This window comes from Dipodomys merriami, unplaced genomic scaffold, assembly GCF_024711535.1.
Source record: "Dipodomys merriami isolate MVZ:Mamm:240054 unplaced genomic scaffold, mDipMer1.0.p SCAF_112, whole genome shotgun sequence".
Lineage (NCBI taxonomy): Eukaryota > Metazoa > Chordata > Mammalia > Rodentia > Heteromyidae > Dipodomys > Dipodomys merriami.
The window spans coordinates 1,949,987-1,973,961 of record NW_027202405.1 but is presented as its reverse complement, the minus strand read 5'-3'; the positions used below and the strand labels follow the sequence as shown (position 1 = coordinate 1,973,961).

The 23,975-nt window shown below is 35.5% G+C and overlaps 1 long non-coding RNA gene across 2 annotated transcripts; it reads left to right on the top strand.

Moving 5' to 3' along the window:
• The first annotated feature begins 1,850 nt into the window (after positions 1-1,850).
• Positions 1,851-23,104, top strand: LOC138822535 (uncharacterized). 2 transcript variants are annotated; one of them, XR_011370543.1, is made up of 5 exons: positions 1,851-1,879; positions 2,324-2,460; positions 6,645-6,756; positions 20,863-20,960; positions 22,996-23,104. It is a non-coding gene; the product is annotated as an uncharacterized lncRNA (long non-coding RNA). The 2 variants fall into 2 exon arrangements; XR_011370542.1 differs by having other exon boundaries at positions 1,878-2,460.
• Positions 23,105-23,975: the final 871 nt, after the last annotated feature.

Genomic DNA, 23,975 nt, shown 5'->3' with positions numbered 1-23,975 from the left:
ATATGAACTATGAATATTTTTGGCAGTCTCTGGCCAGAATCATAAATGAAAATCCACATTTCATGTGATTAGGCAGCAAAAGCAATTAAAAAGAAAAGTACATGCGAAGGACAGTAATCTCAGCATAGTCAACTAAAACTGGGAATTGAATGAGGTTAGATTTGTAGCTATTCTTTGCTAATCAGTAAAAAATAACTATCTTTTTTGGAAGCTACCTATCTTCTGAAATATACAACTTTCAATCAATTAATAATCTACCCTTTTACACAAGATGCATAATTAGCCAGCAGCCCTAAATCATCATACAAATATAGCATAAATGATCTATTCATTTCCCAAGAGAAAACAGTCACCAAGATATTGAAAAATTAATGATCTCACAGTAATAGAAACCCACATGTCTTCCTGTTCTTTTTCATCATTACATATAAACACAACAGCTGCCTTGCAGTATTGCATTTAAGCTCTATAACGATAATTTTCACTCCAGGATCTTTTTCTCTTTGAGAAAAAAATAGTATGAGTAAAATGAGAATGATAAAACTTTCTTCAGTACCATGTATTGTATAGGTTATGTCATTTCTTGCCTACCTAGAGTGAAGGGCTGTCTTTGATGGATTATATCCTGGCTTATGATCTCAATGTTGTGAGCATCTCTTAGATGATATTTGATGAGTCCATCTTGTACCTTTCAAGATTTATCTGTAAGAGATGCTATGCTGAGAACTTTTTATATCCCTATTATGTCACTGATAGTACTGTTATTGATACTGAATACTGAATAATCATTTGGAAAAAAAACAAAAACCCTTACAGTCACATTTGCTGGGAGAGCCCAGATGACAATGCTGTCTACAAAATTGTTTATGATTTTGGCAAGATCCTCTCTTTTTCTCTTTTATATTTTATTCATTTTGTGAAGCTCTACTATTAGGAGTTGGGCATTTCTAGAAGAGTCCTGTGGGGAGGTGAAGATCAATAGGTTTCAGGTATTTTTAATATGTATGCTCTTTACTTTGAGAAAATCCATCCAGGTAGAACTTGATTGATTGGAGGCTTCATTCCATCATCTTGTCAACAACTGCAACACTCCGAAAAGGCCTCAGAATCAGAGGGCCAGAGAGACCTTCAGCTAGCCCAAAGCCATACACATACTATTCACTAGTGATTTGTATTTGAAAGCTCACATTTTTTTCTGCTCAGTCATTTTGCTCAGAAACATCAGCGTCAAGGTTTTATTTTATTGTTAGGTCTGACTGAATGTTCCCTGACGAAAAGTAGAAAGTAAAAATGAAGTAATAAAATTAAAGCTAAACACAAACTCACTAATTCCATGAAATCAACACTACTTTTGGTCTTTTTTGCCTTACCAAACTTTATCTTTGCATTCACACTTTTAAACAAATACATTGTTATACTAATGGTAATCTGTTTATCATTTGATTAATATATCACATATTTATTACATGTGAATAAATGATTCCTATACTTTACTTATTAATGTTGGTACATTGTTTTATATATAATATAGATTTTTATGTAAACAACCCAACATTAAATTGTTTGACAGTGCTATTTTTTAAGAAAAGAATTGCACTAATAGGCTAAGATTTCTCAGAGTATGAGTTACTGAAAATAAATTACCCTTCAACTAACACTGAACATTTTACTAAGCAAAATTTTTCAGAACTTCTCCTATGTCTGAAGAATAGAGAAATGAAGCTACTTAGCTTTCAATTTTGTTAGCTCAAGGGCTTGGCTCTGGAATCAACAGCCAGGGCCTTCTCTATGACCTCACATAGGATAATAGAGTACAGTGCAGCAATGAATGTCATGTGTAGAAAGCTGGGCCTCATACTTCAAATAGGGAGCTAGAAAGGTAGACTGGGTGGTCACAGACTCATAACAAATCTTTTCATAAAAGCATAAGTAACTCAGGAGTGGCCATAGAGCCTATCTATGAAGTATAGTTAATATTTAATCAGATAAAAGTACAAATTCACAGCATCCATGTATGTGAAATGGAAACTCTGGATGGATTTAAATGAAATAACATACTATGACAGTACATAACACTGTTGTACTCAAACCTTCTACTGAGGTCTGTCCTAAGAGCTTAAGAATTTCTTGGAGCATAAAATTTACATATTTTATTAATAACGAAGTTTTTAACTCCCCATTGTAATTGTAATGATTTTCAATTTTACAAATTTCACACAATAAGGATATTTAAAACACTCTCAAAAACTCATCAAATAATTTTTGTATAGACCAATCTGTTTGAAGTTTGTTAAAATATCTTAATGAAACAACATCATTTCAGAAAAATAACCCAGGATATTACTATAATCCATGATGTAAAAGCAAGGTAATTAAAGAAGGTAGATGGGGAAGGGATAGATGATGGAGAGAATGATGGAAGAGGCAACGTTGACCAAGATACACTGTACCCATAAATTGGTATGTTGAATCCTAACTCCTTTGTATGACTACTTAAAGATTAAAAAATTTTTTCACAAAAAGTAAATGACTTCTCAACTTGCTACCTCACAGCAATATTATGTTTGGTATCATTTTGTCATTAAAAGCTGAGTAGAAATGTTACTAAACATTTTATATCTATTATCCTAAATATTTCTAAAAAAGGACTCAATGTAGTGTGCACATTAAAAATTATCTCTGGGGCTGGGATGTAGCTCAGTGGCAAAGCGCTTGCCTAGCAAGTGTAACGTCCTGGGTTCGATCCCCAGTACCAAAAAAGAAAAGACAAAAAAAATACAGTTAAAAAAAAACCCAAACAAAAAAAAATTATCTCTGTTTTGTAGATAATACAGTTGAGACTAGGAGACATGGTTTGTTTCCTAAAGACAGAAAACTAATGATGGGAACTCAGGCTGCCTGACAACAAATTGCCTTTACTACCCTATCTCTCTCTATGATGCTATATATTTAGACACCTATTTCATATACTAAATATTAAAATCCTTATATTCCTATTCAAATCATTATAATATCCTTATCAAGTTTAAAAATAGAAATATATTTTCAATAAAATTCTTCAATTTACCTCAGCAAGTTTCTCAGAAACAATGTATCCTTTCCTTCCTTGACCTTGAACTAACCTCTACTCTTAAATTGAAAAATCAAAAGACCATGGTGTCTCATGATTCCTTCTTCTATTCTGACATTTCTGCTGTCTCATCAAGGCCTTTACAAATAGAACTTAAGTTTGATTAACTGCAGTACAATCTGAACCCCAAATAAAAATCAATGGGGCATATATGAATGGCAAACTAAGCCAGCTCTAAAACCCAAAATAGCTTACCATAAAATTGGTAGATACTCAATCTACAATTTTGGATTTTATATAAATTGATTTTTTTTAAGTCAGAAGTTCATAAAAAGAAGAAGTAATCATGTGACTAATTTGGCTTTTAATAAGAAGACATTAGAAATAGTGCGACTTAAGGAACGTAGAAAGGAAGATGTCTTATAAAAAAAGTTATTTATTAAATACTTATCCTCACTAAAATTATGCCATGTTGTTAGAGTGTCAGTCCTTGGATTATCAATTGACATTAATTCATGATCAAACATGGATATGCCCTAATATATATATATATATATATATATATATATATATATATGGACACACATATGTATTTTATATAAATAATATATTATTTATATTTATATATTGCATATTACATTTATATTCATATATAGATAAGTCTGTTTAGAGAAAGACATTAAGTCCTTGGTGACCATTATTACAATAGTATAATATAATGCCATATAACACATAGGTTAATTATGGCCAGAGTAGTGAGGGTTAGTTACAGGAGGTAAACATCATTGTCTTAGGCACAAATGAAGAATAGCATTGAGGCAGAACATGGGCCAAGACTACAAAGCTAACTTTCACCTAACAGAGCTTTTTATCTCCCATTTGTCTATGTAAATAGGTGACTTTTTTTTATCGATCATGGGGCTTGAACTCTGGGCATGGGTGCTGCCCACGGGTGCCGCCCACGTGTGCCTGGCCAAATCAATGACATTTTTACAAGGTGAAACATTTTCAGCAGTTGTTGCTGAGACCCTACAGGAGAAAAACAGAATAGGTTCTTTCCCCAATAAATATAGAGAAAGGACACATAGGTACGTTACATAAAATCAGTATTATTATGCACACACTGAGTTCCTATACAAATAGAATTGCAAAGGAACACGCGTGGATTTTCAGCTATTCTCTCATTTATAAGAGTGCTTATCTTCCAAGGAAGCATACCTTCTACTTTTTGATGTACTAATAAGTGTTTTCTTTAAGTATTCTAAATATGATAGCTCTAAGATTACAAAATGTATTGAAATTTTCAATGACCTTCGCTGTAAATTTCATGTCAATTGATTCAGTGTGCCTTGCTGTTTCTTAAGCTCCTCTATCAGTTTCTTTCATTCTAATACCAACAATACTGCCACAAAATATGCCTGTGTATAGAAACTTAATTACAATCCAATCTGAAACAGAAGTCAATCAAGTCACTGACTAGTGCATGCAATTCTGATATAAATGCTTTGGTATTTTCTCTTACATTATAGAATAGGACTAAAGAAAAACAACAAAGCACATAGACACATACTTGCAGTTGCTTGCATGTGTATGTGCATGCATGGGGGCAAGGGGTAATGTTCAATGATACAAGAAACTTCTTTGTTAAAGAAGTACCTTCCAAAGATCAGAGGAATACAATTTTAATTTGATGTGGTATTTACAATGGAATAGTTAAAGACAATGCATTTTTTAAATTTAAACAACATCATTAATATTTTAGCCATTATTTTTTTTCTGTTGGTTGTGGGGTTTGAACTCATGGCCTGGGCCCTGTCCCTGAGCTTTATCACTCAAGGCTAGTGCTCTACTGCTTTGAGCCACAGCACCACTTCCTGTTTTCTGGAGGTTAATTGGAGATGAGCCTCACAGACTTTCTACCTATGCTAGCTAGGGTTGAACCTGATCCTCAGATCTCAGCCTCCTGAGTAGCTAGGATTACAGACATGAGTCACCAGCACCTATTACTTTTTAAGCCTCGCTTGCAAAAATTTGTAGCATTTGTGGCTTCCATGACATAAATACATCTGTCATGGTCAATGAGACAAGTGGAACACTGTATAATATTTCTACCACAGAGAACCTACGGATATAAATAATAGTGATAGCAGAGATAATAGGAAAAAAGTAGAAAGGGATATCTTGAGTATTACATTTTTTGTTGTTTTTTTTCCAGTCATGGGGCTTGAACTCTGGGCCTGGGCACTGTCCCTGAGCTTCTTTGGCTCAAGGTTAGCACTCTACCACTGGCACCAAAGCACTATTTCTGGCTTTTTCTGTTTCTGTGGTACTGAAGAATCAAACCCAGGGCTTCATGCATGCTAGGCAAGCACTCTACCACTAAGCCACATTCCCAGCCCTATGTGTTTTGTTTAATACAGTGTCCAATAAGAAATTTATGTAATTTTTTAAAAAGCTATTTAGTAAAATTGCTGTAAACTCAACAATCAGTTCTAACAAGCCTGTTTGGCTCTAACATGACATTTCTCTCCCAGCTTACTGCTAGGGAAGAGCATATTATCCTTTCTTTTTTTTAATTTAATTTTATTGTCAAGGTGATGTACAGAATGGTTGCAGTCACATAGGTAAAGTAGTAAGAACATTTCTTGTCAAACTTGTTACTCTCTCCCTTATTTTTCTCCCACTTTCTCTGATTCTGTCCTTCCCTCCCAAATTGTACAGATCATTTCCAACATATTGTCTTGTAAGAATCACTGTTGCATTGGTTCACTCTTTTTATTGATATCTCTTAGGAATGCCTTTCGAATTGCAGCACTATATTGGAAATTCTATACTCTAAATTCTTAGAATTCCAAAGGCTATTGGTACAATACTAAAAATCACCTTTACAATAAAATTAATTTTTAAAAACAATACAAAAAAGAATGTTTTAAAATCTTAGAATTTAAAAAATTCACATCCCTATTACCTAAGCTGGAATGAAAATTTGACAGGCAACCAAAAGAGGTAGAAGGAGGCAGGGCAATTAAGCACTCCAAAGTGAATGTGAGAAGAGTGATTGGAAAAAACAATGGGTTTGGAGTCAAGAAGACTTGGTCCTAAGACTAGTCCTACTACTTACAATTCATCTGTAACATTCTGAGCTTCAGGAATCTCTTGCATGAAGTGGAGCGCATATGCTTAATTGACAGGGTTTGTTTTGTTGTTGTTGTTGTTGTTTGTAAAGTTACAAAGCAAATATCTGTGGAAGTGCTCTACAATGAAAAGCAAGATACAAAATAAGCCGGGCGCTGGTGGCTCACGCCTGTAATCCTAGCTACTCAGGAGGCTGAGATCTGAGGCTCGTGGTTCAAAGCCAGCCCGGGCAGGAGAGACCGTGAGACTCCTATCTCCAATAAACCTCCAGAAAACCGGAAGTGGCGCTGTAGCTCAAGTGGTAGAGTGCTCGCCTTGAGCTGAAGAGCTGAGGGATAGCGCCCAGGCCCAGAGTTCAAGCCCCACGACCGACAAAAAAAAAAAGATACAAAATAAGTCATCATGTACTAAGTTATCTTAAATGCTTTTTATCTTTCAGAACTTCTTCATTGATAAAGTGGTCATCTTTTGATTTCGTTAACTACTTTGCTACAAGGAGCAATTTGTGATTGAAAGTTTTGAAAAAATCTCACAAGCATTGAGGAGAAAAGGTAAAGTTGGTTAGGAATAGTCACATGATAGGAAATAGGTAGCAAAATCTAGAACTTCCAAAACTGACATTCAAGAACCATGATTTCACATTCAAGTCATTTATTAAAAACTTAATCCACCATGTTCAGTTTCTCTTAGCTTCATTTTGTTTGTCTTTAAGTTCCTGTGACTAACAAAAATATCCTGATGATTCTTGTGAGACAATATTTGACAGTCCTTTCCTTATAATATCTCTAAAGGATGCTTTTAAATATTAAGAATCATCTAAATGGTAAGTGGCTGTTTACAAAGCTACCATTATTAGCTTTTAGATTCCTAAACTTATGATTAACCCTTCATAGTATCTTAGTATGGTTGTACTGCTGTTATCAAAACTTAAGAAGCTAAGCTGGGTACTGGTGGCTCACACCTGTAATTCTAACTACTCAGCAGACTGAGATCTGAGGACCACAGAACAAAGCTAGCCTGGTCAGCAAAGTCTCTGAGACGCTTTTCTCCAATTAATTACCAAAAAGCAAAATGTGGCTCTGTGACCCAAGTAGTAGAATGCCAATCTTGAGGGACAGTACCCAGACCCAGACTTCAAGCTCTGGTACCAGCCCAGAAAAAATAAACCAAAACTAAGAAGTTTATGAACAAGAGAAATGTATTTCTCTTATTGTAGACTGTGAGAAACAAAGGTGTTGAGAGCTTGCTTTCTCCTTCCTACTTAGCACTGCCTTGTATCCTCATTTGTTGTAAAGAACAAAGGGCCTCTCTGGCTCTTCTTTTAAAAGACTGCTTATTCCATTTGTGGGAGCTCTTTCTTCATGTTCTAAACACATCCAAAGAGCTAACCTTCTAATATTAACCCTTTAGGGATTAGGATGTCAACATGCGAATTCACAGCAACTCAAACATTCAGACCACATCACCCAAGAGCATGTTTTGAAGTGAGCCATGTCTCCACAGAGAAACAGTCTATAATTCCTTTCTGCTGATTTATAGTCAGACATAGAGTTGTAAAGAGGAGACATAAAAGGACACACAAAATCGTTAAAACCAATTATGAGAAGACACAGTCACACACACAAAAAAAAATCAAGACATTTCCAAGACATATGCAAATAAAATACACATTTTGATTTTTGTGATGCCTTGTTTTTTTAAGAAGTTATCAATTCTAAAATTCTATTTTAAAAAATCTAAAATGTTGGGAAGCATTTCCTTCCCTGAGCCTTTCTACTCTTTTTCTTTTTTTTCTCTCCTCTTTTTAATACCCACCTCCAAGTCTTCCTGATTCCTAATCCATAAGTGATCTTCAGGCTTACTACCTCCTCCTTATAAATCTGCCCCTAACCACAGAACTCCCAAACCTCAGTTTTCTATCAGTATCAGAACAATTACCTCCAACTCAAGCATTAAGTAAAGTAAAGCAAAAACAGAAACAGAAAAATTGCCACTTTCAGTGAAAGAAAGAGTCAGGATGCACAGAAGTGAACATGATAGAATCCTGACATACAGAATTAGGCATAGAAGTAAAATAGCTCTCTGGATAATTATTTAGTCCCTTCTGGAACTCATTTATTACACAGTAAAGAAGAATAGACTGTTCTTTCTGCTTGGGAACTTAAAATGTAAGCCTCTACAACTGACAAGGTGGCATTTTTTAGATTAAGCCATGGGAAATCTAGCATGATTTACAAATACAGCAGTCTAAGAATAACAGCCTTTCTACCATTGGTGATTGGCACCATTATTATAGACTCCATTATAATCTTATCTCACTGTCCAACAAAGCTATTCATTCTGAAACTAAGCTCATGACAAAGACAAGGCAGAGTTTACTTATTTGCAGGAAAATGTTTTTTAGAAAAGTCTTATTGCTCAGACAGAACAAGAGTGTACATGACATGACACAAGTTGCTTATAATATTGGGTGGTATGAAATGAAGTCGAAACAGAAATGCCAGCCAAGAAGGTGTTTAATCTTCAAGGTGTGAGGTATTACATTCTATCACTCTCCTGGACTGGTATCAGACATGAAGGGAAAAAGTATCTGAAACACATGGGGGAATATATACTTTAGTTCCTTTGATATGTTTGTGTTAGCAAAGCACTTCAGCTTTCACATCCAGTCTTTACTAAAACAGCTAAAGTTGCTAGTCTGGTAATAAAGGAAACTAAGAGATGGCTATATGGGACCTATAGTACACCCTGAAACATCCCAATACAGAAACACACACACACACACACACACACACACACACACACACACACACCTTACTCAATGGGTTTCATGTATGAATGCATGGCTTGGGTATTAGAGTTTCCTTAGCAAGTTATAGATCATGGGTTTAACCTCCAGTCAGGAAAAAAAAAGTTATTTTCAAGTTATTTTCAAATAATTTTAACATGGAAAACTAATGAATTCCTACAAACCTTTCGTGCTTTATGCTTTTCACCACAAGAGAAAGGTAATAATGTATAATGGTCAAGTATTGAAAGTTGGATAATCCATCTTTTTCCACAAGGCAGAGACTAAAAGCCATAAATGTTGCTGAGAAAGCCAATAACTCTCTCTACAGAAGGAATGATCAATAAAAACACACCCTGGCTTTTCAACAGAGATAGACATCAGCAAAATAAGAGATTTGGGTCAAATTCAGGAACTTCCCCAAATGTCCTAAAACTCCAGCTCCATTAAAAAGCAGCAAGGACCTGTCAGAGACCAAACAAGAATTAGGGAAGAATCTTTATACCAAAACATCAATCTTTCTGATATACTGGCCTTTTAGACTAAAGGAGAAACCAAAAAAGTATATACAGAAACTGGTGTTTTATACTCGAGCCTTTTGTATTTATTCAGGTGTGTAGAATTACTAGAACTAAGGATTAGAACAAAATGTAGACTGTGCCATCCCAATTCCAGCCAATGAAAGGTTTCTTGGGCAACAGTGATGACTTAGCCTTGGCCCCAGTCCCTTGCACATGGTGGGCATATGCAAGCACTCACAATGATGATTCTTGTTTGAACCACTATACATTGTAAGGAAACTCTGTGGCTTATACCTAGAGATTGTGGTTGACCCTACAGAAAAGAAGACAGAGGCATTTATTTCTAAGAACTCACTAAGCTATTCTTTATTACAGTTTTTACTTCTAGGTTTTCAACATTGATATAAAGGATGACAACATTCGATGTTGAGGATCTACAAATATATAATTTTTATAAAATTATTAGCCTCTTATTACCACTTGGTTAATCAGTGTATCTTTAAGCATTTCAACTGGATATTTTATGATTTTGTTTGCAAATCCTTTCAGTAAATGCCAGGATCATTTAATTGAAATAAAAATTATTTTATGTAAAAAGAGATTAGTGTGTTTTATTGATTGCTCTTGGTTTTTAAACTTTTGTTCTACTTTTCTAGTTGGAAAACTAATTATCTTACTTTTGAGTACAGAGGGAAAATAATTGAATAGAGATACAGTAATCCTCTCAATTAGTACAACGCAGACAGACATGGTAGGTTCTCTTCTTCCTTGTCCTTCTGTGCAGCAGTCTTTTTGCAGGACTTTTGTTTTTGCTCACTTTTAGACTGTCTTAAATTCTCCCAAACCTCTCTCATTCCCACTTTTTGAGTCCTTTAAAATGTGAATTCACACAGGATTTTCTGTGACATCTCATTGACACCTATGTTTCTTTCCTCTTTAATTTTCCCCTAAGAAATAACTACTGATTTTTCTGTCAGGGTTTTACATTTTGACTTCCAAGGCCTATTCTTGCATTAAGAGTGTCTGCTTTGGTTTTTTTTTTTTTTCTGTATGCCTATCCCTTTTTTCTCAACTTCTGAAGTCCAGCTTCTATAAAATGTAGAGACATGTTTGAGAAGGAATATTTATTTACTTTTATGGTTCCTCTGATTTTTCCATACAAGTTTCTTATCATTTAGAGAACTACAAAGTCACTTTATTTCAACCTAGTCATAAACTGTTGTCAGGCTCTATGTTAAGATTATCTATTTAGAACTAATTCGGATGTGAAAAGATTTCATGAAGACATTGCTAACACACATATTTGAACTAAGAAATGAAGTCAGGTTTTTTCTGACAGTGACTATGATTTGACTGACTGGTTGACTGTATGATAGTCATTGTTAAGCAGATAAATAATTCATATTTTCCATAAATTAGCTAATTCTGCATTTTGAGGTTTTAACAATCGTACAAAGTGCAAGAAAAAAAATAATACAATCTATTGCATTTGTAGATAAATATGAATCAAATTAATCATAGTACTTATTGCATAAATCTCAGTAAAGCCTTTTCAGCATACTATCTATAAATAGAGAAAGAAAATAACATTAATGACAGGGTAACAGATATTTTTGCAAGTCAAGGTCAAGACTGAAGGCAACATAATTGAGTTGTCAGCTGTTAGTGTATTTCAAATATTTTTAATGGTAAATCACTATAAAAATTTTGACATGTAGGCCGGGTGCTGGTGGCTCACGCCTGTAATCCTAGCTACTCAGGAGGCTGAGATCTGAGGATCACGGTTCAAAGCCAGCCCAGGCAGGAAAGTCCATGAAAATCTCATCTCCAATAAACCAACAGAAAACTGGAAGTGGCGCTGTAGCTCAAGTGGTAGAGTGCTAGCCTTGAGCTGAAGAGCTGAGGGACAGCACTCAGGCCCAGAGTTCAAGGCCCACGATCTACCAAAAAAAAAAAAAAATTGGCATGTGACTTAGCAGGAGTTGAAAGAATTGACTGATATACCTGTGCTAAAATTGCTATGATTTCTATCCATTTATTTATGACAATTAGAATACCAGTGCTTACTATATTATATGTAATATAATATCAATAATATAGATTGAACTTTTCCTTAATTCAATAGCAATAGTTATCCAGGAACAGATAAGCTATTATTTATATTGAGGGTTTTTTAAAAAATTTATTCCAATCCTAGAGCTTGAACTCAAGGCCTGAGCCCTGTCCCTGAACTTTTTCACTCTACCACTTGATCCACCAGCTTTTTGGTGATTAATTGGAAATAGGCTCATAGACTTTCCTGCTCCGGGTGTCTTCAACCCATGATCCTCAGATCTCAGCCTCCTGGGAGCTAGGATTACAGGCGTGAGCCACAAGTGCCCAGCTAGGCATTTAGATTTTATTGTTGTAACATTCTTCCTGGATGAATATTTCAAGTACAATGGATCTCTCTTATCCACAAGAGGGATATTTCAAGACTCCCAAGTGGAAACCTAAAGCTATAGATAGCACCATGTTTTATCATATACATACTATGATAAAGTTAAATTAATACATTAGATACTTTCATATAGTATAATAATATACTGTAGCAAGTGTACAAATGATACAAATATATTTCCTCAAGGTACCTTCTCTTTTGTACTTGTGAAATTAGAGGTTTCCAACATGATGAACTGAAGTGAGGTGAATAATGTTGACTTTGGAACACATCAGTCGATTACTGTGGACCTTCTGATGACCCATCAGAGAGAGGATTATGAAGCCACTATCCACAGTGATGCTTGTTGACTATGAACAACAAATACCATAAAAGTGAAATGACAGTTACACACTTTATTATTCATCCTGCAAATATTTATGCATATCAAAACTTAAATATAGTTTCCTGTTCTTCCAGAGTACTAGGAGTACTAGTCAGTTTCCTAGTTTTATGCTTGTTTGAATATTTTTCTCTTCTTTTTCAGATTGCTTTTGAGTATATCAAGGTAGACCTAAGATATGATGGACATAGCCAGGGATAATATATACTGCAATATCCTTGTTTTAATTTTATTCTCATGTTATCACAGTGTGATCTTCGCTTGCTCTAAATTATGCACATAAATTATCACCAATCTTACCCTGGATCCCACATACAATTTCAGGCTATTAGTTCTTGACTTTGGAAAATAATAAATACACTCCAGTTTTCTTTTCCATACTTCCGACTTCTAGCTTTATTATCATATATCACTGCTTTTCCATTATCAAAATTCACAAAAGTCACTTTCTTTTATATAATTATAGTTGTCTCATATTTAGTATATCTAAAATTACATTTCAGTTCTAAAGACTATAAACTATGAATATAATCATTATGTAAATATTATTCAGTGCAGAAATTAGTAGTTGGACAAATACAAAAAGAAATGTAATTTTATTCTGAAACCTATGCTGCTTGAGAGAGAAAACTGAAAGTTTGTGATCAAATGAGTATTTATTTTAAACTTTCAGTTGCTCAATTTGCTTCATGTTGCCTAGAGCAAATGTGTTTTTATCCTGTTGTCTTCCTTTAAGAGTCTAATACTAACTTTCTCATATTTATGTTTTTGTTGACAAAAGAAATATCTTCCTCCTAGGTCAAGTAACTTAGTCATCTATTTCTTTATTTTTTAACTAAGTTTTTTATTGTGAAAATACTGTACAGAGGGGTTACAGTTACATGAGCAAGGTAACAAGTACATTACTTATTCAGCATTGTTGCTCCTCCTCCTTTGTTTTTCCCCTACCATCCAGTCCCTCCCACCTCCTCAACTACATATCCCCTACCCCCACCCCACCTAAATTGTAAAGTTCAGTTTTTCGACATAGTGTCTTGTACATCTCATTGTTGCAATGGATCAATCTGTATCCCTATTTAAACATTTTGTTTTTTCTTAATCAATAACATGTGTTCAATAGCATATACTTGAAAATAGTCTGCTGCTATACTTTCTAGACCTGATATGTTTTCCATACTGACATATCTTTGCATAGTCTTCCAAGTTTAATCCCATGTTTCCCCCATCTTCTTCATGTCATCTTTCTTGGTTTAGATTTAAATTTTGCTAGAGAATGTTCTGTAAAAAAATCATAATTTTACATAAATTTTGTAAATATTTGCAATTTGTTTGTTGTATGTAAAATTTCAGAATTCTTGCCCATTTGAATATAATCTCCTTACTTAGTTGACAGACTGGGATAGGATTCAAAATAATATTGCTCCAGAATTTCAAATTTTACTTCTTCATTTTCAATACACATTGTCAGTGAAAATTCTGACTGCAAACGGATTCTCATTTTCCCTGAAAGTTTTAGATGCTTTTTCTTTGGTTTAATTTCCTACCCCAAAATACTGGGGCACAAACTCACCTTTGGCTTCTTTTGTTCTTACCTGGTGCTCTACTAATTGATCCATGCCTCCACTTCCAGGTTTTACTAGCTAATTGGGATGAGAGTTTCTAAGATTTTTATGCCAGGCTGAATTCAAACCACAATTTCCAGATCTCATTCTATTGAGTAGCTGGGATTATAGGTATGAGTCATTAGTGCCCAGTTTCTTTGGTTAATTCTAAACATTCATTAAAATAAATATGGGATCAAAATAGTTATGCTTATTCTATTTTGTTTTTAATGACTCGTAGTTTCATGATTTCTATGGAGTGTTCTTGGAATCATTGTTATGCAATTTCCTCCGAATTATTGCCCCACTCTTTTCCCATAATTCTTTTACCTCTTTGTATACATTTTTCTAATTTCTCATCTCTTTCTTTTCCCCTAAGCCCATGACCAGGACTCAAAATGGGTACCTACAGTTGCTTTTGCTCACTGCTAGTGGTCTACCAGCTGAACCACATCTCCAACCCCACTCAACATTTTTTTAACTTTATATTACAATTGTTCTGTTGCATTTTTAGTTCATTGATCATACTGTTCATTTATATGTTTGTAGTGCTGAGGATTGAACTGAGAGTTTCACATATGCTAGGAAAGGTTTATACTGCTGAGCTGCATCTTCAGCCTTTGATCATACTCTGGATTTACAAGTAAATGTAACTATTCCTCCTATAGATAAATTCAATCATAAAGTACTTCATAAGGACAAATTAGAACCTTTTAAGTTAATTTTTTTCCTTTTGGAGAGATTAAGTGTTCATTTTTTCCCTTGTCTTTTTTGTAATGATTTCAGTTTTACTGAAATATTAGTTTGTTCTTGATTTATCACTTGTATTTATGAATCAATAGATTCATTTATAATACAATCATCAAACATTGACCCTTTCAATGTGTTTATAGTTCTGTGTTCAAAGAGGCTTGTCACTGAATGTTATATAGGCTGCTTATAAGTTCTTAGATGTGAAAGTACTGAGTAATTTGCTAGACTTTATTTGGGTGGAGATGGGAACATAAAAATCACATATTGAGGATGTGATTAATATTTGTTTTCTGCATGGAAGGCAGTGAAGGTGCTAAAATATAGAAAATAATGGTGTGAAAATGAAAATAAAGGAAGAATTGTCATAAGCTTAATCGATGATGGAGTATAGAAATCAAAGGCTGAAATGATTTCAGAGAATAAAGATAACTTAGTGGGCGGGGTTGTAGAACTTCGAGATTCTGATGTCTAAGGATGATGGTAAAATAGTGAACACAGTCCTGGGATACACAGTGAGTGGGAAGCTAGTCAATCAGATATCCATCATGATTATGGTACTTTTATAAATGCAGTTTTATAGAACTTGCTAAGTCTGAGAATTTCATATCTCTCTCATCTCTTTACAAGTGAGATGCTTAGAATCCTCCTCCAGGGGACAAAAATGAATATGGCATGTATAAAACACATATACCTCAGCATTGATGAGAACCTCAAGATATTAGACCAACCATACAGAGATTGTGTCATGATTTTTTTAAATTCTGCATGGTTCAACAGCTGAGAAAATATTTACAAACTGATGTGTTGACCATCTTTGAACAATATAATCTATGATTTTTGCTAATCTTACCATTTAGATTTTAATAGACTCTCATTTTTCTTACACTGACACATGTTGACCTCTACTGGGGTTTGAACAAAGAAGAATGAGGTTGACAAGTACTTCCAGATATTAAGTGTATTCCTTCATCTTAATCTTTCCTGCTTAATATTCTCAATTGGATATTAACCATGGTAGCTGTAACATACAATGCATCAAATTACAAGCAATAATATTAGAATTAGATACAGGGCTCTTTGACAATAGCATTAAAAGGAAAATAGAAACAAGCCAACTCTAGAGGTATAGTTCAACATGAACACAGCTAAGATAATTTAAGTTACATTCCTTCACCAAGAACATCTATGTCTTATGAGTCTACCATCTTTCTCTGTTCAGAATATCTTTCATTTGGTAATGAGCAAAGTGAAAAATGAAAAAGAACTTCACATTGTAAATCCAAATACTTGTGCTCTTGAGCTCTTTCTGCCAACTATATAGTTAACTATATGATTATAGGTCCACAAAGATCCATATAATACTTGGATTATTCTTATATGAATAGTGCATCTTTCCAATTCAGCAAACTCACCATGCATGTATAGCTATGATCTTAGAGATTTCTGCTGGTGTTTTTGTCTTGGTTACTACCTACCCATGTTGTCACATATCATCTTTCTTGAATTCAATTGCTTCTCTTTTTCATAAAATTCCAATGTTATTCCCTTCCTTTCACTTACTTGGCTTGCTTGCTCAGCTGGTGTTCTATCACTTGAGACACACCTCCAGTTAAGGTTTTTGCTGATTGTTTTGTAGATAGAGTCTCATGGACCTTTCTGCGTGGGTTGGCTTTGAACTGTAATTCTATGCATTTCAGAGTGCTGAGTAGCTAGGATTACAGGTGTGAGACATCAACACATAGCTTTACATTCTTTCCCCCACATACCTCCCAGAGCCCAGGACCAAACTCAAGGCCTTGCACTTGCTCTTCCACTAAGATAAATCCCCAATCCTTTCACCTTCTTATTAATCAGGAAAAATGATTGAATTTACTAATTGACAGGTATGTATGTTATATTCACACATGAGAGAATTTCACCATTCCAACTTTTCCACTCAACTGGGTTTTCTTTTATAAATAATAATGAACATTAAACACATATTTGTTGGTGACATAATAAGAGCACTTTATAATGACATGTGGATTATAAACTTTATGAAAATGAATTACCTAATGTGAATATTTGAATTAGCCTGAGGCTGAAAAAGGCAAATATAATCCTCAGTTTACATAAAAGAAAGGTAAAGCAAGAAGTTACAGAAAGATGACTCCAGTATATCCTACAATGCTAGACAGAAATCCTCTGAAGTTTTGATGAATCCACCTGCTACTAAATATTGCAGTGTATTTTCACCCTTTTTCTAATGTAATTCAACATCAATATATATTTTCTTTTCTTCTCTTTTTATGTTGGAATTGGGGCTTGAAATCTGGGCCTGGGTGCTGTCCCTCAGCTCTTCAGCTTAAGACTAATGCTCTACCACTTGAGCCACAGCACCACTTCTGGTTTTCTGGTGGTTAATTGGAGATAAAAGTCTCACAGACTTTCCTGCCCAGGCTGACTTTGAACTGTGATCTCAGCCTCCTTAGTAGCTAGAATTACTGGCATGAGCCACTGGCACCTAGCACTCAATATCTATTTTCTATAAGTCATTTTATTATAAGCTCCTCCCCTATTGGGGCTAGATACTAAGACTATACTACTATTAACAATAGTCACAAGACTCAATCCCTGTTCTCACAGTATGGATCAGCAAAGAAGACTCTGCTAGCATACATACATGATCTGCTTTGTGTGTGTGTGTGTGTGTGTGTGTGTGTGTGTGTGTGTGTGTAGGCTTACCTTCCCCCTATGTTTGTGTGTGTGTATGTGTGTGTGTGTGTGTGTGTGTGCAGGCTTACCTTCCCCCTATGTTTGTGTGTGTGTGTGTGTGTGTGTGTGTGTGTGTAGGCTTACCTTCCCCCTATGTTTGTGTGTGTGTGTGTGTGTGTGTGTGTGTGTGTGTGTAGGCTTACCTTCCCACATTGGTTAGCTTCTCATCACTGACCAGAATAACTGAGAGAACTTTCAGAAGGAAAGATTTGTTTCTTTTCGCCTTTTTTCAGAGGGTTTAGTACAAGGTGCTTAGCCCATGAGTATGAGCCCTCATGGTAGCAGGCACATGTGTGAAGGATCTTCTTTACCTCATGATGGAAGGGATACAGAGTTTGAGAGGAAAAGTGACCAAGGATCAAATACAATCTTCAAGTGCACACTCTATGGATCTACTTCTTCTACCTCGGTTCCACCTCCCAAAATTTCTAGCTCTAGAAAGAGTACCATCCAATGGGTACTAAACATTTAACATATGACATTTCATCTTCAAGCCTAACATTCCCTAATTCTTCCTTGTGAGGTCATTTTGAATCCAAATTTTACAATGCCACTTAAAAACGTGTATGACATCTCTTACTACCGAGTCTTCTCTGGCTCTTATAAGCTGTCAACTAATATGTGTGGTTTGCAACTGAAGACCTATATTTGTTATTTTCGAAAGTTTGTGTTACATTGATAACTGTTAATCTCTTTTGTGTTAGTATCAGAAAATACATGAAGCTAGGAAAAATATAGAAAAGAGAGGCATTTTCCTCATGAATCTTGTAACTCCAACGTCCTAATAGCATGATGCTAATGTCCTAACAAGGGCCCCTGTCTTTATCACAATGTTATAGAAATGTAGAAAGGGAAATGACCATATTTGGAAGAGGTCATGCATTTGGAGAGTATCCTTACTTTGGAGTACCCTTACATTTGCAGTATTTGGTTATCTTCTGTGAATGTGGGTTGTTGAAGTAACCAGATACTGCAAAAGCTATATGAATCCCTCCCAAGTATGCTTTCTCCAAAACTTTATCACCTTCCACTAGACCCCACTTCTTAATGATCCACTTCTCAAGACCATTTGCATTTGGGGCCAAGATTGTTTGGAAAATATATTACTTCAAGTGAGAAAAGAAAAGAACTATCATCTTTCCTGACCAAGAAGAATGGCAACTTTGCCTGTACACTATTACACAAGTACAGTGAAATGTTTTAATGTAAAATCTTTATATGTCATAATTTTCTTCAGTCACCCACACTGTGGATGCTTCGTTTTTAATACTACTGCCCTATTGGTCCAGACACTCAATAATTTTCATTTCCAATTCATTTGACTTTGTTCACACTTATATGATCATTTCTTCCAGTTTTTCCAATGCACAAGTACAAAAGGAAAGCCATTATTTTTATATTTGGTTTCCATTTATTTATGAAGTCCAGAAGACTAACCCTGTTAAGTAAGCAGTCCCAAATGTTTGTTCAAGTCAATTCTCTAGGCTATCAGGACCTTTGCTGCAATGTGAAAATTAGTTTTGTGGTGACAAAGCTGAACAGTCTCTCTTTTCCTTCCAAAGCAACTGTCAAGACAGCTTCCTTTCACCTCATCCAGTAAAAGAATGTTTTATTCTGAGTTTTCATTACTATAATCAACTACTTGAGATAGGCTACTTTTAAAGAAAGGTGGTTTTTTTAATATTAAGCTCACAATATTAAAATACAAACAGGTTTGTACAGCTTATAGTAAGGGTAATTCACATCATGGTGAGAAAAAAAATATATATATATATAGTGATTTTTTTGTCTCTCAGTCTCTTTCATCCTCTCTCCCTCTCTCCCTCTGTCCAGGATTTCATTGTGTTGACTCCTAATGATCTAATCTAATCTAACCACTTTTCAAAGACTCTTACCTCAGTTGGATTAAGTTTCTACCCTCATAGACTAATGTCCTTGATTTCAATGCTAGGATGCCTAGTATGAACAAAACTCTAACAACAACAACAACACACACACACACACACACACACACACACACGTGTGCTTCTGCCTTCTTAACACTGTTAATGCACAGGTTTGAACATTAGAATGTTTCATGAATTTAAAGGGACAAATGGTATTCACACTTTAGTAAAACAAAAAATTCAGCAGGAAAGGAACTTCAAACCACTGCTTCTACAACATATTCAACTGAGGTAAGTCAGTCAGCAAGTAGCTTGGAGAAATTCTGGGTATTATTTGCTCCTTAGATATCCAAATAGATAAATCTGAGACAGAGAAGAACCACAAAGAACAATGCTTTATTTTGCTTAACTTTGGATTTCCTGTTCTTACTTTGAGGACATGTTTTGTGTTCTGCTCATGGGTAAAAACTATGTGCTTCATTAGTGAAACAAACTTTAAGAAGCATTTCCCTGGCATCCTTTGAATTAAAAATCAGAGCCAACTGTGATGCACCTGAGATTATTAGCCTTTAGATTTACAGACATCTTTCCAGAATAAGATTTCCTTCTTATGGCTATTCTCAGAATTCTCTAAGAAATATCATTTAACATACATCTGCAAGTTTTCAAGGCACTCCTTCCATCTTACCAAAAATTTCAGATTTTTAAACTCATCAGATCAATGATCAAATCTCAGCTGCCTTTTACTGGCCATAGGGAAATGACCTTATTGCTTTTAACTTCAATTTACTCATGTGTAAAACTGAGATCATGTCTTCCCTAATATTAACATAGCCTAGGGCAAGAACACAAATGAAGGCTGACATTTTCTATGTCTAAATACCTAAACGATATCAAATAAGCTGCACTCCCTACCTGGCCTATTTCCTTATAATCTTCTCCTTTCCATACCCTTCAAGCTTCTTCCTCTAGTAGTATTCCATACTCAGACAATAATGAGCAACATTATTCTGCCCAGCCTTCTTCCTTGCTCTCTGCATGTCTAGGAAAAACACAGATTACCGAAGCCACACAGAACTGAAACTTTTCTAGACCTCTGAATGAAAACAGGAGTGCCAGTTAGTTATCCTTGTAATTTAGGACTTCGGTGGTAACCGGCACCTCCCAAAACTAAGCCAATCAAATAGAGAAGTGCTCGAGGGGTGCAGAAAATGAAGTTGAGGGTCTAGTCTGACTAGATACTCATTTTTATGATTAGTGATAAAAGATATAAACTAGACGTAAAATAAATACAGAAATAAGTAATGATTCTATAGTTTCCAGGAAGTTGTAGTACACACACACACACACACACACACTATACAAACTCACTGATCAGTATTCTCTTTCCAGGGCAGCGATTTTAGCTAATGCTTTCTCCCCCCGCCCCCAATTCCTGTATAGTGAAATGAATTCTAAGCAAGAAAGCAGGAAAAAGAAGAGAAAGAGTAAAAGAAGTCTTATCTAAATAAATGTGTGTCTTTATACTTTAGTATCCATGATGCAGAGTGTCCAGCACTTCGAGCCCTCGACAGCTAAGAGAAGAAATTGGGATCACATGGATCATCCATCTCATAGAAAAGAGAGAAAAGTAAATGCAATAGTGCATTGTTCTATAGGTAATGCTCTTACCAAAGTAGGAGCAACTCTTCTGTCAGCAAGGCCTGATTTGTGTGGGAGGTGGAAAGGGGGGAAGGCCATGCAGGTTTTTGTTTTTTTGTTTTTTTTTTTTTGAGAACATGAACACACCTGGAAACCATTCAGTATGATTTCACTGTTCAGTCATTTCTCCATATGAACACAAAGTGTTGTTCTGGTTCTGTGCTCTTACTCTCAAGCCTAAGAGAATGCCTAACATTTTGAGGTGGACTTGGAGCATTCTGCCTTTTAGTTCAATATCTTTTCTGGTGACATGAAGAAGACAGGCCCCAAACAAGTGCTTAGAAAGTGTTAGCAAAGGTGCCATGAAACAAATTTGACTATCACCAATGGAATATATTTAACATGTTGGTCATTCCCTTATCTTTTGGAACTATATTAAACTTTCTTTTAATTAATAAATTTATTTTGGTAATCCAGAATTTTGAATTTAGAGGCTTGCACTTGCAAAGTAAATGCTTTAGACTAGACCCACACCCCTAACCCCTTTTTCTTTATATTGTTTTTCAGATAGGTTTGCACACTTTTTCCACAGACTAGCCTCAGATGATCATACTCCTATGTACATTTCCCATGTAGCCGAGAACACAGAAATTAATCAGCACTGAAGATGAAGTATTGTTAACCTGTATTGCTTAGGCTGGTGTCTGACTAAAATCTCCCAATCATTGTCTTCTGAGTAGCTGGGATTATATGTGTATGCTACCCCACCCAACCTAGAATTAAACTATTCCTTAACTCAATTTTTCAGTAAAGACTTTTCATGAAACTTTAAAACTGTCATCATGATACGAAAATTATCTTTCTGATAGACATACAAATCTGCTTATCAGATCTGCTAATTTCACATAAGAGAACTACCACCACGAGTCATGTCTCCAGTCTTTTTTTTTTTTTGTAGTTTCAGACCTCTCACTTCTACTTCCTAAGGAAAAACGATATCTTGAGTGCAACAGAAGCTCAAACCTCTGAAAAAGTTACACAGAGCAAGTAAACAATAATTTATATAGTGTAAATGGGACATATGTATAATGCAAAGTGTCTGCTCACATTGCTGCTTACTTGGCCTACTAGTGTTCTCACACATAGTCTTGAACCAGACTACCTGCCTGCTGCCTGACCCAAGTTTGTTCCATGCAGTACACCCTCTAAACTCTATTCGTGCATGATGACCTCCTTCATGGAGATTTGCCATGACACTATCCTCTGCTCCAAAATCTAAACCTTTTTTTTTTGCTCCCTAATTTTTAATGCCCCATTGTGCATTCTTCAACTTGCTATTGATATTATAAATAATTTTAGAGTAATAAACACCCTTTCCAGAGTGCCTAGTGTGGTACTAACCTTCACTCAGTCATGAAGAAGTTAGCTATTACATGGTAACCTCAAAAACAAATACCCAATCAAGTTCTCATTTTAATTACTCAGGGTAAAGTTCAACACTTCAACAGATTATGTGGCTTTGCTTTGTCCAACACCCTGTCAGACATTCTCTAAATATAGACATATGAAGTAGATAATATGAACCCTCCACTCATTAATGGTTTTATTGTGTAGGTGTTGCCATAATTAATAATTAGCTGGAGCCATTCGAGAGACTCCCCCATGCTAATGTAGTAGGAGCTGAGGTTGGATTTGATTTCCCTTCTGTGTTTCTTTGAAAGCATTCACCCCAGCCACCATCCTTTATATTGTGCTTCTAGGTATCTCATGTCTGGAGCCTCTGAAGTGGAAATTATGATCGTAGTTCTAGAAACAATGATAGGAAGGTAATTAAAAAATAATTAACAAGAATAATTAGCACAGGGCCAAGGGAAGGTAGGTTTTATTTCATCAGCTAGTTTGATGCCATTAAATGAGCAGAAAGGGAATGCAGCTAGAAAAGCACCTTGATTTAGCAATGTGGAAGAAACTTTCATTTTTTCACTTTTTATTTGATTTTTCCTCCTTTTCCCTTCCACCCACAGAAAGAAGTCGTCGCAGTTATTCTTAATTCCTTTTGAAAAATGCCATCCAGAGTCTAACACGGCATCTGTGCCTTTGACTGAGGAGGTAACTACACAGTTCAAATAAAAACAGAGGTGGGATGCTAGTGTGTGTCGGCATAACGCTCTAGGATTGTGTAGTAGGTGATTACCTTGGCACCAACTAAGGAGAAAAGGAAGAAAAGGCAAAGCCAGTAAATAGGATTTTTTTACTTGCTGTACCTTATCATGCTTTACTTGCCTACAAGCCAGACAAAAGCATGCTGGTGAAAGAATAGCAGTATTAACACTCTCTGTTCGCCTGTAAGTTGTTCCCAGCACTGACTGTCTTATAATTGGACAAGACAGGATATAGTTTTATCCAGTAATTTCTCTGTTACTGAGAAGCTGTACACACTCAAGGATGGTCCCCTATGGAGAGGAAAACCCTCAGTTAAACAGGAAGCCCTCAATCAGCCAGGAAAGGCACCAGCTTTGCACACAGACCTGTCTCTGCCAAATTCTAGTACTTGTTGTGTGGCCAGAGGCAAAATATTTTCCCTGAGCAGAAACTAATTCATCTGGAATAAAAAATCTGGGGGGCGGAGGGGAGCAAAAACTACCTGGCTTGGAATTTGCATTGTCAGTGATTTAAGTGCTAGTCTTTGGGACAAAAACAAGTCACTGTTATTGTCACACTACCATGGGTCTCAACATGTTCCCTGACCTGCAATATCCAGAGAATACTTACCTCACAGATTCACTGTAAGAATTAAATTAAATTCTCAGAAAGGTATCTCCCCAGGCAATATTATTGATCATATCCATGGGTTGAAAATCTTACAAAATTAGTCTATCATTTTTTGTGTACTTGCTTGTATTAAGATATAAACATCAATGACAGCCAGTCACTGCTGACTTATGTCTATAATCCTAGCTTGTCAGGAGGTTGAGATCTGAGGACCACAGTTCATAGCCAGTCC